This window comes from Lytechinus pictus, chromosome 4, assembly GCF_037042905.1.
Source record: "Lytechinus pictus isolate F3 Inbred chromosome 4, Lp3.0, whole genome shotgun sequence".
Classification (NCBI taxonomy): domain Eukaryota; kingdom Metazoa; phylum Echinodermata; class Echinoidea; order Temnopleuroida; family Toxopneustidae; genus Lytechinus; species Lytechinus pictus.
This window is the reverse complement of record NC_087248.1, coordinates 1,993,777-2,011,796: the sequence shown is the minus strand read 5'-3', so window position 1 is coordinate 2,011,796 and position 18,020 is coordinate 1,993,777. Positions and strand designations below refer to the sequence as shown.

The 18,020-nt window shown below is 35.2% G+C and overlaps 1 long non-coding RNA gene across 1 annotated transcript; it reads left to right on the top strand.

Moving 5' to 3' along the window:
- The first annotated feature begins 2,519 nt into the window (after nucleotides 1-2,519).
- Nucleotides 2,520-8,972, top strand: LOC129258576 (uncharacterized). Its single transcript, XR_008584307.2, has 4 exons — nucleotides 2,520-2,754; nucleotides 5,046-5,120; nucleotides 6,332-6,413; nucleotides 8,057-8,972. It is a non-coding gene; the product is annotated as an uncharacterized LOC129258576 (long non-coding RNA).
- The last annotated feature ends 9,048 nt before the right edge of the window (nucleotides 8,973-18,020 follow it).

Genomic DNA, 18,020 nt, shown 5'->3' with positions numbered 1-18,020 from the left:
GTTACCCACGAAGACGGTATATATTTCAATAATGCGAGCGCGAAGCGCGAGCAAATTTTTTTGACATTCCGACCTATAAAAAGTCATTCTAAGCACTTTTTGTATTAATAAATGGGATAGGTATGTATCTAAACAATTGATGCGAGCGCGAAGCGCGAGAGGAAGAAAATTGGGATTTTAAACCTAAAAGCGGGACACTATTCATATTTCATAAATAGGATATAGTTAATTGGGTATCATTAATAATGCGATCGTGAAGCGTGAGCAGACAATTATTGATATTCTGATGTGGAACTGGATAATTTAAGTACATTTTAAATAAAGAACATTCAGGCTATCGCGCATATTTTAGATTTAGATCTAGAATCTGGGCATTCTGAATACATTTGTTTAATGGAACATTATGGAATACACGTAGACAATATGAACTTGGCAAATCAAACAATGAGACCACGCAGCGTGAGCTTAAAATGCTGATTATGTAGACCATAAAACGGACATTTTACAGAGCACTTAAATTTGTAAATGAAAAAAAAATAATGAAAGCTTGATGTCCGAGCTAAAATATGTTTTGTATATTGACTTCAAAACTTGCTCCATATCAGCCAATTGAGCAAGATATGAATCTCATCGAACAGGCAATTCTGGCGCGAAGCGCAGGCAAACATTTTATATGGTAACATGAAAGATTTTTTTTTGCAAGTCTTCCCCTCACATTATTTCATTCACTCGTCTTCCTCCTCTTATTTTTTCTTCTGTCTTTCTTCTTTTATTCTTTTATTCTTTTCTTCTTTCTCCCTTTTTTTTTTCTCTGCCAATTTTTTTCAGGGGGGGGGCACACCAAATCTCAGGGGGGGGGGGGGCACGTGCCCCCCCCCCCGTAGCTACGCCACTGTATAGCGGTAGGTGCAAACTATCGCGAGTGAGTAAAATTTGAACTTTTAGTACAAAATCTATTTTAAAAATAGATTTTGATTTTGATTTCAAAAAAATTGTTAATTTCTCTATTTCCCTTTTCTTTTCTTTGTCTTTCTCTTTTTTTCTTGGTCGGGAACACTTTTAGGGTCCTTACCCCCTCGCCCCCATCTATACGTCAATGGTAAAAATGTTAGGACTTTTATCACTTCATACCAAAATATTTCAGGTTTACGTATTTTATATTTGAAGAATAATTATGCGCCTTTTCACACTGCATTTAGTATTTGTCTCAAGTCTCAATTAAATTGCTTCCAAAATGATAAATTCGGAACCGACTGAATATTGTTGTTTTTAACACTCATTGATGCATGGAGATGTCCTTTTTTAAAACCATATTTTCATTTTACAATCTTAAGATATTTAAGCCAGACTTATAATAATCACTTCTGTTGTATAGAATCAATAGTGATGATTGTAAAATTTGTAATACACAACAATAATGATGATGATATTCAAAGGGGAATAAAACCTTTGGAACAATTAGGTTTGTGTCGAAACAGAAAGATCAAAGAATAAGAACAATGAAAGTTTGAGAAAAATAGGACAAATAATGAGAAAGTTATGAGCATCTGAATATTGCGATCACTAATGCTTAGGAGATCCTCACATTGGCAATGCGAAAAAGATGTCCTGAGGCCCTGTAAAATGTTGATAACAAGAGTGACTTGAGATTTCTATATATTATTATGCCCTTATATTCATGTATATTGCAAACAAATATGTTCTCCGTCACGGGAAAGAAATTTTAGATGTGTATTTTCTTGTCCAGATTTTGTTTATGAAAAGTGTTGCGAAAACCAATTAATGAAATGAAAGAATGCTCGTAAATGTCACTCTTATATATATATATATATATTTATTATTATTATCATCATTACATATTCGGTAGATAGTCCAAGTGTTAGATCAATAATGATATTAAAAAAACAAATTGAATCTTGTAAAGTGAGGGCGAATAAAATGTATCTTCCGGGAATCGAACCCGCGCCTTCAGCTTATAACACCGGTGCCTTAACCACTAGTCCACAGAGACGGATATGTGGCTAAGGCCAACTCGTTCCAATAATTATTAACGGACAGATAAACTATCTTCCAAAAATATATATTTGTAAATATCAGCTCTAAGATATATTTGCTCACTAATTTAGATGCACGCATTTAATTGTTTCATTATTTTGACTCCGCCACAGACATTTTGGTTTAGTGCAAGATTGCATTTTCCATGATTTGACAAAGATCTTTGGGCAAAAATTCGTAAATAATAATATCAATACGATGAAATTAAAAAATTAAAAAATAATAATAAAATAATGATAATAATGATTTAATTCTTTGTTTGAACATAATTATAATAATGTATTTTAAGTTTTGGTTGTTGATGATTGTGGAAAGGATGTAAAAGATCTATTTATTGACATGGGGAAATCGGATAAGATAATACTTTTTCAAAATATTCAATATCCATGTAATTTCCATCTCTCCCTCCCCTCCCCTCCCCTCCCCCTCACCCCTTTCCGAATGAAGACTGCTTTTGCGACATTATATTATCGTCGGTCTCTTCGCGATTTCAGCTGCTGAGAAAGACGTGTGCAGACGAAGAAGGGAATTTGCACACGAATTCTTGGTGCAGAAAACATATAAAACCTGTGAATCATATTTTTTCACAACAAAGAAGCTTTTACATTTCAAACGAACGACTGAAATTTTCTTCTTGTGAAATTTGATTTTGAGATAAATTCATCAACATGCCTGACACCAAGTGTATCTGTTGCCAGGGTAAGTTATTTTTTTTAAACAATAATTCGAAGTATGTCTCTGGGATTGGCTTGGCCTGAATAATAGGGGAATCATCACTTTCATCTAACCGGCATCTAACACATTCTCAATGCTAGTTACAAGTCTCACATCCGAATCCTTGTGATTTAAGTGTAAGTTACTGTCTATGGGGGATTTACTACGGTTTAGTAATTAACGTGTGACAAAATTAATACAAATATACTACGAATTCCCGTTTCTGTCATGTTATTTCAACACAGAGTAAATATTTTCACCCACGTCATGAATTCGCATACCCGGATACAACTATGAGAATACTCCGTCATGATAATGCGTACGCGTAGTCTCCATTACAGACCGTAATGTGCATAATTTCCATTTCGAGATTATACGATGACCTCATTGAATTATTTTATTGCAATTGCTGTGGAAAATCTCGGGTAAAGGTAATATCATTGCGTGCGTGATGAAGGCTTATATTGGGCATTTATTTCTCTCTAATATCAATGTCTATATTTTTTTTTTCAAATCGGCGAAAGTATGATTTCCTTTGCCATAAATACGAATTCAAATTCAAATACAAAAAGCATTAATTTATTCGTATATCTTTATGAATTTTCCAGAGTGTTTCTTTAAAGGAGAATGAAACTCTTGGAGCAAGTTAGCTTTTGTGAAAGCAGAAAAATCAAAGAATAAGATCAACAAAAGTTTGAGTAAAATAGGACTAGCAATAGAAGAGTTATGAGCATTTGAATGTCGAGATCACTAATGCTATGGAGATCCTCCCATTGGCAATGCGACCAAGATCTATGATGTCACAGATGAACAACTCTCCCCTTTTGGACACTGAAAATATACCCCAAAACATCTCTTTTTGCTCATTCTAATCATATGACAAACGATTCATCAATGATATAATGTTGTGAAACCTCTGTACTTGTCCTCTCATAAAGAGAACACCTCACCTTGTGATAGACTCTATAAAAGTGAGAATATAAGTGAAATAAGTACTAAAGTAATGAGGGAGTTGTACGTGTGTGACATCACAGATCTTGGTCGCATTGCCAATGGGAGGAACTACATGGCACTAGTGATCTCAATATTCAAATGCTCATAACTTTCTTATTATTCATTCAATCTTCCTCAAACTTTCAACAATATGTTTCTTTGATTTTTCTCTTTGATATGGATTCAGCTGGTTTCAAAGGTTTCATTCTCCTTTAACATATTTGTAAAATTTTGAACAATGAAATAGGCAAAATCAATACATACTTTACATTCGACATCAGTACAAACATCTTAGTCTTCCGCAAATTTTTAATTTGAACGGCTAGCAAAAACAGTATACACAGTGACGTACTGTGCATGGGTCATGGCATGGGGGGGGGGGGGGGAGGGGCACAATCAAACCTTTTGAGTCACTTAGTGGGTGCGCAAAGCGCGCTCAATTGCCAGGTATACTGACCTAATAGAGACATTTTAAGGACTGCCATTAAAACGATATGTATCTCACTGATCAATTAACACAAGCGCGAAGCGCACGCTGAAAATTGTTGATATTGAGACATAGAAAAAATATAATATAGTATAATGTAAAATGCAATAATTTCTTATTCTTTCCCCATTACGTTTCTTTTTCTTTCTCCCTCTTTTTCTCCTTTCCCCCGTTTTTTTTAGCCAGCCGATGGGGGGGGGGGGGGGGGGGGCTAGTGCTCTCCGTTACGCTACTGAGTATACATGAAAACATTTTCATTCTTTTTATGTAGGCCAAAAATTGTAGCCTGCGTGAAACGCCTTTTCACAGGATGTGGATTTCTTTTACATTATTTCAATATTCGTATTAATATTCATTAATCATAAAATGAATATTCATGAATTGTCTCAGTATTCGTGAATCTACTAAATATTAATGAATTTTATTAATATCTTATATTTTATCAATATGTATCAATATTCCAGTATTCATGAATTTATATCTCTTGTCAATATTAATGAATCTTCACATGAATTCTATTAATATTCATGAATCATCATGTTCCCGAGTCTTATCGCAGGGGCCGCGGAACGGGGGAGGGGTTCCAAACCGTGTACAAAAATGTAAAAAATTACCATCTGATTATGATTTTTGCATGGTCAGCCTCCCCCCCCCCACTTTCAAAGCCGTTACGTAGTCCCTGTATCGGTCTTCGAGAATCTTGTCAATATTCACACGAGTCTCACAAAGATTCTTGAATCTGTTCAATATTTATGAGTCTTATGAATATTCATAAATCTTTTTTATCTCTACGCAGAGAAAAAGGAGTGTTCGTGCATCGGCTCCTGCTGTGAAACAGGAGAATGCTGCAAAAATGGAACATGCTGCGGAAGTGAGTCACAGAATGCTTAATATTGACTTTTTAAGAAATAAGTTCCTTTTCGGTATATAAGGCTGACGAAGGATGGTTTTCACCATCTGACAATGGGGTGAAATGTTTAATAAATGGGGGGGGGGGGGGTGGCATGGTCATAGATCGGTTTTTAAAATGGAGAGGGGGTTGGTGGCAGACCATGCAGAAAACACAAGCAGATGGTCATTCTTAAGTTTTTGTGCATGCTTATTGCATAGAGAGGAGGGGGGGGGGGGCTGAAGCCTGAAGCCCCAGCCTCCCCGGTTATGCAGCCCTGCTAAAAAGTATTAACGCTATACCATTATAATCAAATTATTTTCATGATTCGAAATATATTTAGAACTGTTTTGATATGACTGCATATAATATAAAAAACCTTGATTATATCATGGGTTATTTGCTTTATTGACGACATGTTCAAAAGTTTCTCGATGATATGAACTAGGTTCAGAAAGAAATTTTGTGCTTTTAAAAGAAAATATACAAAGGCAAAGTACAATATTATAAAGATGAAATGTAAGCAAAAAATTACAACCAACCGATTATCATATTACACAAACATAAAAGATATACCAGGAAAAAAGAACAATGAAAAAAACTTTAAAAAGTAACATGTTGATCGATGAAGCATGTACAAACGTCAAGAAGTATGATGAAGTACCTCCACTACCAAAATTTGGTGGGAATCGGTCCATGGGGGCCTTAGATTATGAATACATAATTAACCCCATTCAAATCATTCTATTAATGTTAGGAACCAGGCCTATTATATATTGACTTCAATGGGGCTATGTATTCACGAGGTCATATCTAAGGACCCAATGGACAAATTCCCGCCAACTTTTGGTAGTGGGTGTTTTTCATCATGCCCTGCCTAAATATGCAAAAAGGGAGTTTTTTGTGACGTCGTCACTTAGGTACCCTTACATTATGAGTCCACTAGAAAATTCTCGTAGACTTGATTACTTGTTGCTTGTGCCTTATCAGGCCAAGGCAATAATGACCAGGCAAAATGCGGCCTGAGGACATCCCTATCTTTTACGTGGGGGGGGGGGGGGGGGCGCTTGGATGTGTGTAAGAGAGAGGGGGATGGGAGGGGGAGTGTGTATGTGTGCAAGTAAATGAAACAATATATAAATCAAATCATATGTGGATAAACATCTAATAAAACAATATTTTTATGTTTTTAGATTCTTCTACAAAGAAATGAAGGATGTGCTTGCACCATGGGAAACTGTAGGCCTGGAAGGACCTTAGCTTTTGTAATTTAAGGTGAGAGATGTCTTTAGTTTTCACACCAGATTCTTTTAACACAAAGCTTAGTGATATTTTGAGTTGTTTTTAAGGATAATTATTGAATCAGTTATTTTGTGCAATCTATAAACAAAATCTTTCCAATTATTTGTAACTGTTTAAAACAACAATATAATCCTTTGGGGGGAATGAAATCCACAACATAGGCCTACTGGACATCTCATGTTTTTCAAATTGCCTCATTGTGTTATTTGTACACTTTTTGTTTAGTTTTTCAAAGTACTCCACATTAAATGTTACCATATTTAATCTATGGAGCAATTGTTTGGGGAAATACACACTCAACCTACCTTGATAGAATATTACTTTTACAAAAGAAGGCATTGCGTGTTATTTTCAACTTGTCCTGGAGATCTCACACAGATGAGTTGTTTTTTAACAATAACATTCTAAAAATAAAAACACTGTACCAATATAACTTAGGTCAATTTATGTATCAGTTAAACAATAATTTTTTACCATTCATATTTAATTCTTCATTTAACAAAAACAAAACTCTTCACAAATATTCCACACGTCAATCAGATGAATTCCATTTACCACTACCCCGGACCATCCTTGCAAAATCTATTTTTACTTTTGAAGGCCCTAGACTCTGGGGAACTATTAACATGATTAATAAAAACATCAAAGAATCACCAAGCCTTAATTCTTTCAAATATAAGTTCAAAAAATTTCTCCAAGATGACCATTGAATTTAACTCTTCATCACTCAAACTCTTGTATTTTTTTTTAAATCAAACATGATTATCATGTCACGTACGCTTTTCCATCTTTTTCGTTTTCCTGTTGATCAACGAGGTCCGTCTGTGAGTGCTGGGGCTGGATTCTGGAGACCTTTAATCTCTCTTTTTCTTATTTCCTTTACTATTTTAATTTCCCCTATTTCCTTTTAATTTAACTGGTTCATGCTCTAGTTGTTATTTTGATTTTTATATGTTATGCAACTACAAGAATATTTATTAGGAGGCTGCACTCTACAAGCCCCGCTTTTTAGCAGCCTCCTCCATTTCCAACCTGATATGTAATAATCTTGAATATAATTTTTGTACAGGAATACTTGAAATATGTTTTGTTATTTATATGTTAAAATGTACAAAATAAACTGTAATTGTTGAAAATGGAAATAAACGAAACGAAAAAAACGAAATGCAGTCAAGAGGGAAAATTTGTGCAGTTGGTGCATGATTCGTTCACATTCATATTTTTTCAGTGTTATCAAATTTGACAAGTCTGTGATTTGAGATATTTTGAACTATTTCCTATCCAGTCATTTCCCAGAATATTCAATAACAAGGTTTCATTTAGTTAAAGACACTCTATAATGATGATAATGATTTGAAGGCCTGTAGATTCTTGGTGTTCAGAAAATGAAAGGGTCTCGATGTAGAGGACGAAGTTTTTTTTTTTATAACCATGCTTTCCTTCACTCCCTCCACCAGACAGATGTAAGCACATGATGGAATTTAAGTAGGCCCTATATGACGGGAAATTTGAGATTCATGATTTCTGCACTCTTTATGGCTTATATGGACTCATTATACTCACCGACACTTCCCTTTTATCTCCCTACCCCCTTCTCTCTTATTTTTCTTCTGCAGATTGTAGATACAGCTCAAGTTTATAATGTCCCGTCTGCTGCTCTACTTGGATTTGATCTGTATATTTTTTTAAAGATGTCTGATAGCTTTTTTTGTAACATGTATATTTATATACTTTGTAAAAATATGTGAAAATAATTTTTGTCTATAGGGTGTTTTAGCAATTAAAAACGCGTATCTGCATGACTTACGCGTGCAGTATCAAAGCGTAAGGACACCGCACACCTTACGATGGCTGTATGTCCCGATTTGGAAACAAACGGCATTTTGGACATTTTCTAGTAATATAAACATATCAAATATTTTTTTGAGGCTCTGGATAACTATCAGAATAAATATATCAACATTTTTGCATGACTAAAGCTAGCAAATCGTTCGGTTTTACATGTAAGTATTCATTTGATGATCCAGAGTTAAAGAAACTAATTTGTTTTGATTCAATATTCCATCGACTCGTTTTGTTCGGATCTTATAGACCAATCGTAAGGTGTGTGGTGGCCTTTACAGAATGCTCCCAAAAGTTCCTTAATACCTTGTGCAATATCATGCCTTATTCCCGGGCCTTATTGCTCGATCGGTATAATGTATAATGACTATTAACGATGATATTGAAGTAAACCAATTACTGAAATATCTGAACCATCCGACGTAGGCCTTATGTTTTATCTCTGATGAAATGCGAGACTCGGAGGCGTGTTCTCGAAAGATACTTAAAAATACTTGAAATAAAATAACGCTTAAATGGATTACTTTACGATGCGTTAATATGTATTTTTTCTGTTTAATTCCATCATGATTGTGATGATATTGATACCTTCTTACATTCTTAAATGTTTATTGTACGAATTTATAAAATTTATAAAATCTGGGCCATGTAAAAGATTCGGTATGATTAAATTGTAGGATTAAATCTAAATGATTGTTAATTTCCTTGATGTATACAGAGTTGGTGCTGTGTGATGTAAAATGCATGGGGAGGGGTGATAATGATAAAATCCTTAGAATAATTTGGTGATATAGCAAGGAGTGTAGCGTGAGGGTCGGAAAAGGGGCCTGTGTTAGAGGGAGAGGGAGAGGGAGAGAGAAAGAAAGATAAAGGAAGGATAATAATAACGTAGCAGATGATAAAGAGAGAGAAAGAGACAGAAGGGGAATATAGTACATCAGAGATAGGTACAAGGGAGTGGGGAGAGGGAGCGAGTGAGAGAGAGAAAGGCAGAGGAAAGTGGAAGAAAAGAACAGTAGTTTTAGAAAGAATGATTACAAGAAAGCACGAACACGATAATTGAAATAAAATTATAAGACCAATGTTAGGATGACCTTTGAAAATAGTTGAATATTACTGAGGAAGGGCTCTAAATATCCTTAAAGATATTTCATAAAAATTTAAAGAGAGTAAACGGATGAAAAAAAAAATTCAACTGTCCGACAAAATTTTCTCCAACTTTTGAAATTTGTATGAGAATATTGTAATATAATTCCTGATAAAGAATATTTACCACAGCTTTGAGTGGGCTTAAAGTAGAAAAAAAGAAAGAAACTACCCCACCCCTTTGATAGAGAATCAAAGCCTATCTAAAGCGTTGGAAATGGTCAATAATGTAAATTATACTTAAGTATCAGCTAACATGTCAATGCTACAAAACTGGAGTATAGCCGTCAATCTTCTCTCAACTGTTCATTCTTTGTGAAAATTTGTATTTTTTATTGTAGCGCCCTCTCTCTGTAAGTTTTATTTGATTTTATTTTTTTTTTAACTTTTTGAGCAATTATGAATTTAGTGGTTGGATATCAGAAGGCTATTTAGAAAGGAATAATATGTTAGAATTATCGGCCCATTCTAAATTTGAAAACTTGTTTTATATACTGTATCAAAGATAAATAAATACACAGATATTTCATTTTCATTGGTCACTCAATAGTGTGACTTTCAAACCTTATTTTTCCTCTTATAGGCCTTATATTGACGACATGTTCAAAAGTTTCTCGATGATATGAACTAGGTTCAGAAAGAAATTTTGTGTTTTTAAAAGAAAAAATAAAAGTATGATTAGGGCTGGAAATAAATGAAGTCTTGCGATACATTTAAAGAGCTCAATTGCAAAAGGGGTTAGATCAATTTTTCATCAAATTTGATTTTTTTTTGTCTCAATGTATAGACTTTTAGTAGCTCTATAAGATGATCCCAAAGAAAAGTTGACTTTCCCAATAAAAAGTGAACAAAAATGACAAAGAAAAATCATTTTTTTTCAAAAGGGGTTAGATCAATTTCAGCCTGTTTGCAAAAGGGGGTTAGATTCACAAAGGAATTTTTTTTGGAAAAGAATATTTAAAAAATATGAAGACAGGAAGATTTCTATTCCCAATTTTTTGTTCACGTGGTAGGGCATCATGAAAATTAATTTTACTTTCGCATAAGAATATAACAATATGGGAAAAAAATGATTTTCTTGGAGTGGATCTAACCCCTTTTGCAAACAAACTCTTCTGAAATGCTAATTTTCATGTTTTTTTTTGTCTCAAAACCTATCGATTTTTTATTCGTTCTGGTGACACCATAGAAAATGTTAAATTACCATTAAAACGTGAATAAAAGGGGCAAAGAAAAATCACTTATTTATTCAAAATGAATTGGATCCATTTCAGTTTGCTTGCAAAATGGGTTAGATCCACAAAATAATTTTTTTTAAAGGAGATTTGAAAAATATAAAGAAAGGAAGATTTCTTCTTTACCCAATTTTATGTTCACACGGCAGGGTAGTACATCATGTTTCTCATAAGAATATTGCAATATGGGAGAATAAAAATATTATTTTTCTCTAAATGGTCCAAAGTGGATCTAACCCCATTTGCAACCAGACTCTTCATTTATAGACATCAACTCAAGATATATTTTGAAAACAAAATTTACGCTAGTTTTTAGAAACATTGAAGAAGAGGGCCTCTACCCTTCATCACATGGACAACTATGTGACCAAATTAAGTACGTTTCAGATAGTAGGTATTTTGCTTTTTGCATCTTTTACATGTTCAGAACATTCTTATTGTTTTACCCAATCTTTCACCTAATGGCCGGTGTTTAGGGGCCATATAAGAAGCAAAGATTGCTTCTGTGAAATTTCTCCCTTTTTGTCTCGCCCACCAGAGGTGAAGGCGAGACTAAGGGATCCGAATGCCGTCCGTCCGTCGTCTGTCACAAACATTATTACACATAACTCCGCAACTGTAAGTAACTTTTCAACCAAACTTGGATGGTAGATGTAGGCCCCTACTTAGGGGACCTGCATGTTGCTGTAGTTGGAGGTCACATGGTAAGGTCAAAGGTCATTTTCAGGACAACGTTAAAGTTTACATGCAAGACTTTCTTATGACACACAACTCCGCGACCGCAAGTCCCTTTTCACCTATAGCCTCTTGTCGAGGCCCTGGCGGCTGCTTCCCGAGCGAAGCGAATTAGGCCTGGCGCAAGCCAGGGCTTCTTGACATCTGAGCTGAATTATATATTTATGAGGAACATCTTCCTAATGTAATGAATATACATGAGTCATGATATTACCGGTCACCTAGTAAACCAATGAAATGTCAAAGCTGTTTCGTCCGGGGTTCGGAATATTATAGTAGTCCACTATTCTGCAGGGATTAATTTAATTGCGGGACACTAAATGGGATATAACCAGCAAAATGCTACAGGCAAGTAGTGGTACTACTACTGATACTACTAGTACTGGCCGTAACAGACCCATCACCGCCATGAAACTTCCCGGGAGATACTGGTCAGCCGCTGGTCAGACTCGAGTCAAGGGGAAGCAACTCCACTCCAGCATTCCCTCACTGCACAGCGGAGATCGATAATCGACGCATAGTGGAATAGCATAAAATATTACATTTTTTCCATATCCTGTGGGTAGATTTACGAAAACATCTCGTCCTTTCAGTGCAGATTTAATTTCATCGACTTGCAAATCCTTAAATCGGTCAATATTCAGCATTTTAGAGGCATATTCAATGCTCTTTGATATTTCGTCGTCACTCTTCGCCAAGAATCCACGGGTCGCCATTCAAGATGAGCTCATGAATATTCAATATGACGTCATAGCAGCCTGCGCTCTCATTGGATGATTTTCACCGACCAGTTTTTGGTCGGAATATTGGTAAACACAATAAAAAACAAAAGAAAGTCGGTGACATTCGGCTCAGATGTCGAGAGGCCGTCTCGTGGCGCTCTGCTTCGCTATATCCCTTGCTTTGCAATGTTCGCTCGGAAAGCAGCCGACAGGGCCTCGACAAGAGGCTACTTTTCACCAAAAACTTGTGTTGTAGAGGTACTTAGGAGACCTGCATGTCATGGTGCAGTCAGAGGTCACATGGTAAGGTCAAAGGTCATTTTGAGGTCAACGTTAGATTTTACATGCAAGCTGGCATGCAAGACTATCTTATGACACATTACTCCGCAACCGTAATTCATTTTTCACCCAATTTTGGGTTGTAGATGTACTTAGGAGACCTGCATATCATGGTGCAGTCAGAGGTAACGTGGTAAGGTCAAAGGTAATTTTGAGGTCAACATTAAAGTTTACGTGCAAGACTCTTATGACAAATGTTATTCCATCCCAGTTATATCACAATGAACTTTTGATATAATTCTGTTGCGTGCCCTCGCAAATCACGATATTTCTGGTTATACTCTCACAAGTGGGCGAGACACAAAAATTATGTTGCGTGCCCTCGCAAATCACGATGTTACTCTCACAAGCATGACAAGTGAGCGAGACACAACATCGCTGAAATGCCTTGTTTTCTATGAAGGAAAAAAAATCGCTTGTGTTGGAGTTGATGGATGTTGATACCACCCGTTATACGAATGAAATGAATTTCCGCCCTTTCTCGGTCATGCTCGTACACAGTATTTAGAACAGCAAGCAATGAGTCAATGTCAACCCTGTCCAAAGAGCAATGCCGCCATCACAAGTTTACAAAAAGTAATTTCCTAATCATTTTGTTTTCTTCTTAAAAATAATAACCTATATATACTAAATACTCATCATAAACAAGTGGGTCATCAGCAATCCTTCATAATCATTGCTACAATCTTGTTCATATCTGTTATCAAGAATCAATCTACAGGCATGGGCGGAAATCCCAGGGGGACATGGGGACGCGTCCCCGGCGCGTCCCCCTACCCAAAATAGTAGGGCCACAATATAAAGGCGACCGCACCCCTTACGATTGGTCTGCGCCCCGATTTCAGAATAAAATGTAGTAGAATTTGATGCTAACATTGAGACTTGGAATATCTTACTGTGTAATGTTCTAAATCATCGTACGAATACCTATGTTCAAATCTGTGACTATGCTATCATCCTTCTTAGAATAAAAGCGAATTTAATATCTAGTCGCAATGACGTCATAGCAGTCGTACGATTGGCTACGATATGAAACTAATTTGGCCTTTACTCCGAAATAAAGGCTTGCAATCTTTCAAAATGGTTATATTAGTATTCTTTCAATTAATTTAAACCTCAAATAAAATAATATGTTCCATTCACATTTTCAGAAAATGAGCAAAATGCGATTTGTTCCAAAATCGGATCGGTGTGCGGTGGCCTTAAAATGTCCCCCTACTATTTTTGGTCTTCTATGATGGAAATGAGAAATGCATCGTTAAAACAATCGAAATAAAACATGTATTTTGTTTGAAATGGCCTTACACTTGGGGTGATAACCTTTTTTTTTGCTTGTCAAATTTATCTTGTTCGAAATGACCGTACAATTTGGGGTGAGATTTCCACGCTTGTCTACAAGGACAAATCATTTTTATTTAATTTTCCAGTTTAAAGGGTACGCATGGGCAATGGTGCCCACCCCCACCCCCTTCCCGGGCATTCTGAACACAATTCGTCATATTAAAGCCGATTTCACATCATTTCAACTGAAAGTACAGTAAAATTTAGCTTCGTACCATTCAGTAAAAATATGAATAGTCAAACGAGGACGAGAACTGAGAATCCCACACGTCACGTGGAGATTAACAGCCAAAACAATAATTCGTTCACACGGGTCGCGTACGTCTTGAATTTGTAGTCTCTTCGTGTGCAAAATGTAGACGTCAATGTGAGTGCAAAAGTACACTCCACTCTAGATTAGTCTCGGCTATAGGATATTTATTGCATTTTAGATTACAAAAATGCCAATAACCATTATAAAACGAACCAAGTTCAAGATTTTCTCTTCAAAGTTGCAGTTTAATCCAAGGCTAGCTGCAATTTGAAGTTTTTATAGATCATTTAAGTTTATTCTATATGATTAATTGAAATGAAATTTGAAGAATTGAGATTGACAGGACACTATGAATTGAATGTTTGATTGTTGACATTATTGTGATTCTTTTTCGAGACTAATAGATAAGACCAAGCGGAAATCCAGATAAAGTGTCATGAACGTGATTCAGTTCGCTTTTCACCTGCCAGGCTCAGGTGACACCCCCCCAAAAAGTAAATCGGTAAATGAACTTATAATAATAAGAAGAAAAATAATAATAGTTATATTAATAATAGGCCTAATAATAATGATCATGATGATAATAATAACAATGATAATAATAATAATAATAATAATAATAATGATAATAGTGATAATAATAATAATAATAACAATTGCGGAAACCGTAAAGCCCCTCGTAAGAAGGAATAGTGAAGCTATAAACAATATTTTAGAAAAATACTAATAGCCAATTCTGTGACAGTATGTATAATCTACAGTAATTTCTCCTTACCATTTTCTGTGCTTATGAACATGGTGGGAATACCTCCATCGGGTTTTGCACGCATGTATTTCCGTGGTATAAACACCGCTCGACACCTGTATGTCGAGGGGTGCAAGATATGAATATTCATTAGGAAATTGCAAGCAGTACTTTTCAAAGTTCATTGGACGCTCTCAAGCCCCTTCCACATAAACAAAGGAAGTTGGTCTGATTTAGCATTTCAGTGACACTTAAAAGGTCTGCTCTTGTAATCAACAGTTTTGAAATGTATGCCAATGCTTCTAGTTTACACGAACATGACGAATATATCATGCAGTCTAGAAATTAGTAGACATAAGGGTTGATTTAAACGACCACTTTCTAATTGCTTAGGCCTTAGTTTCTTATGTTTTAAATCTATTTATTTTTATTTTAAAATCTTCGCCAATCACCCAAATTAACGACGAATTACATCACTTCAAATCAAACTGGTTTGAACACAGTGGTATACATTATCAATCATATTTTGGTTAATTGATCACTTAAAATGTACACGGGATCAATTCACAAACAACTTAGTCATTTTGATCAGTCCTTTTTAAAGGTCAAGTCCACCCCAGAAAAATGTTGATTTGAATAAATAGAGAAACATCAAAATAACATAACGCTGAAAATTTCATCAAAATCGGATGTAAAATAAGAAAGTTATGACATTTTAAAGTTTCGCATATTTTTGTCAAAACAGTGATATGCACAACCCATTGACATGCAAATGAGAGGGTCGATGATGTCCCTCACTCACTATTTCTTTTGTTTTTTATTGCTTGAATTATACAATATTTCATTTTTTACAAATTTGACAATACGGACCAACTTCACTGAACCATATAGTATCAAACAATACCAATGCCACATGTTCAGAGAGTAATCAATCGTTGTTTCACTTGACAATGAAGAGAAAATTAGAATATTTCATACCTCATATAATAAAATACAAAAGAAACAGTGAGTGGATGACGTCATCAGCCTCCTCATTTGCATACTGACCAGGATGTGCCTATAACTGTTTTGTGAAATTAAGCAAAAGTTTAAAATGTCATAACTTTCATATTTTACATCCGATTTTTGATGAAATTTTCAGTGTTATCCTTGTTGGATTTATCTCTTTTTATTCAAATGAAATTTTTGTTGGGGTGGACTTGTCCTTTAAGAGTGTGAGCATGATTGACTCGTACAACATCCTCATAAAATAATGTAAAGTCTGAATCTACACATACTGAGCAATATTTAATAGTTACAAAATGTCAGTGTAAACAGAACGCGGTTTTACACTATTTTCTTTTGGAATAGAACCTAAAGTCCTTCTCCTTGTGTGGGTTCATCTGCATGCAGGTGCATAGGCCAACCGGATATTGTTAAGGAGTTTGTTTTGTGCTTTTTAACAATTTAATCACTGTCTTACCACTGTCATGGCCAGGCCTTAGAACTTTCCAAAAGTTCATCATGTAGAATAAGGCTATAATCCAGATATGTTTCCACATGCTGGATTAACTCTTTCGATACTATGTATTACGTTTTCAGAGAGTAATGTTCAAGGCATACTCCATCCCTACTGAAAATTGGAAAGAATGAAGTATAAGAAGAGATATTGCTGAAAATGCTATGAAATAGTATGTAAAATAAGCAATTTATTGCAAATATCAGCTTCACAAGATAAATTATGCCAAACAGATACATTCATGTCAAAAGTAAAAAAAAGTGTTTTTTTCTCCTTAATACTCGAGTCCCTCATTTGCATATTGTATGTGATGCATGAAGTGAAAAAAACTTTAAAAGTCAATAAATCATGTGTATCCGATTTTTATTCAGCTGGGATTGTTGAACGGGGTAGACTTGCCTATGACACTCAAGTCATTATAACTTACAACAGGCGTAAATATACTAGTAGCGATGTTAAAACGTGCCCATTTAATGTCGTATTAATGACTAAAACTATCATGCAAAAATTTAGGTAGATTATAGACCTGTATAAAAAGGAAACTCGTTTCAAAATAATTACTTTAAGCATGGACCTATTACCTATTCGTAATAGGTCCATGCTTTAAGCGGTATGATTACCAGTCACTATATTTAATTGTTCACATCATTTCATTTTTTGCTCAATATTTTGCTCAATTTCTGTGGAGAAGAAGGACGTGTGCAATATAATATAATACACCCGGCTCATGTGCCATGTTCGCGTGCACTAAGTTATGATGACAACATGGAACGTTTTATTTTGCGCACGATTCTGGGAGTGAAAAATACATAAAACCATGGAGGTAGTAAGCCTCCATGATAAAACCAAGTGAATGTTCTATCCATACAGAGAATCTACGGATATTCCAAGCTGAAGACTGATTTGACTCTTTTTAGAACGTTCCATCGAGATAAATTCATCACCATGCCTGATGTCAAGTGTGTCTGCTGCAATGGTAAGTGAAGCTGATACCTTTTGGGCAATAATTCTAAATACATGTCTGGTTTCTACTTCCACCAAACCTGTATTATAGTAGCCTCGCTTGAATCCGTTAGCAGCTTGACAGGATGTGACGCAAATGTTTTCGTTCGGTCTGTCATGGTTTGATTGAGTCAGAATGACTGCACCTTTTTCAGGTTATAAAATAATGTGTGTTCATTGATTTGAAGATCCCTCTTTTTTTAAGTAGGGGTCTTTTCGGGGCGGGGTGTAGTTGTATCGGCTCACCCTCATAACTGAACAGGCCTACCCTGCAGTATAAAATAAATAAAACCACTACATAAATAAATAAATAAATAATCCATTATTTCTTGGACATGAAATAAGTATGCCGTTGTGAACGTCCATACTGTTAGCATAGCATGAGTTACAAACCTTAGTTTGTATTATTATTTTCTTCAGAGATTGTGAAAACCATTTTTAAGACAACGACTTGTTATGTCCAATATCAACATGAAAATATGAGTTCTGCGTCTGAATGTAAATTAAGATAATCAGATGTGGTAAATAAATTATGTTGAATTCTGTATATAGTATATACATTCAGTATTGCATGTGATTACATACATTTGGTCTGCTTGATATCTAAAAAATATGTATGCAATACAAACTATTCATAATTTACTTGCCATAAGAATTTTCTTACCTTTCTATTTTCTTAAGTGCTACAAGTGTATTTTAGCCTATTATGAAAGGCTCTTGCC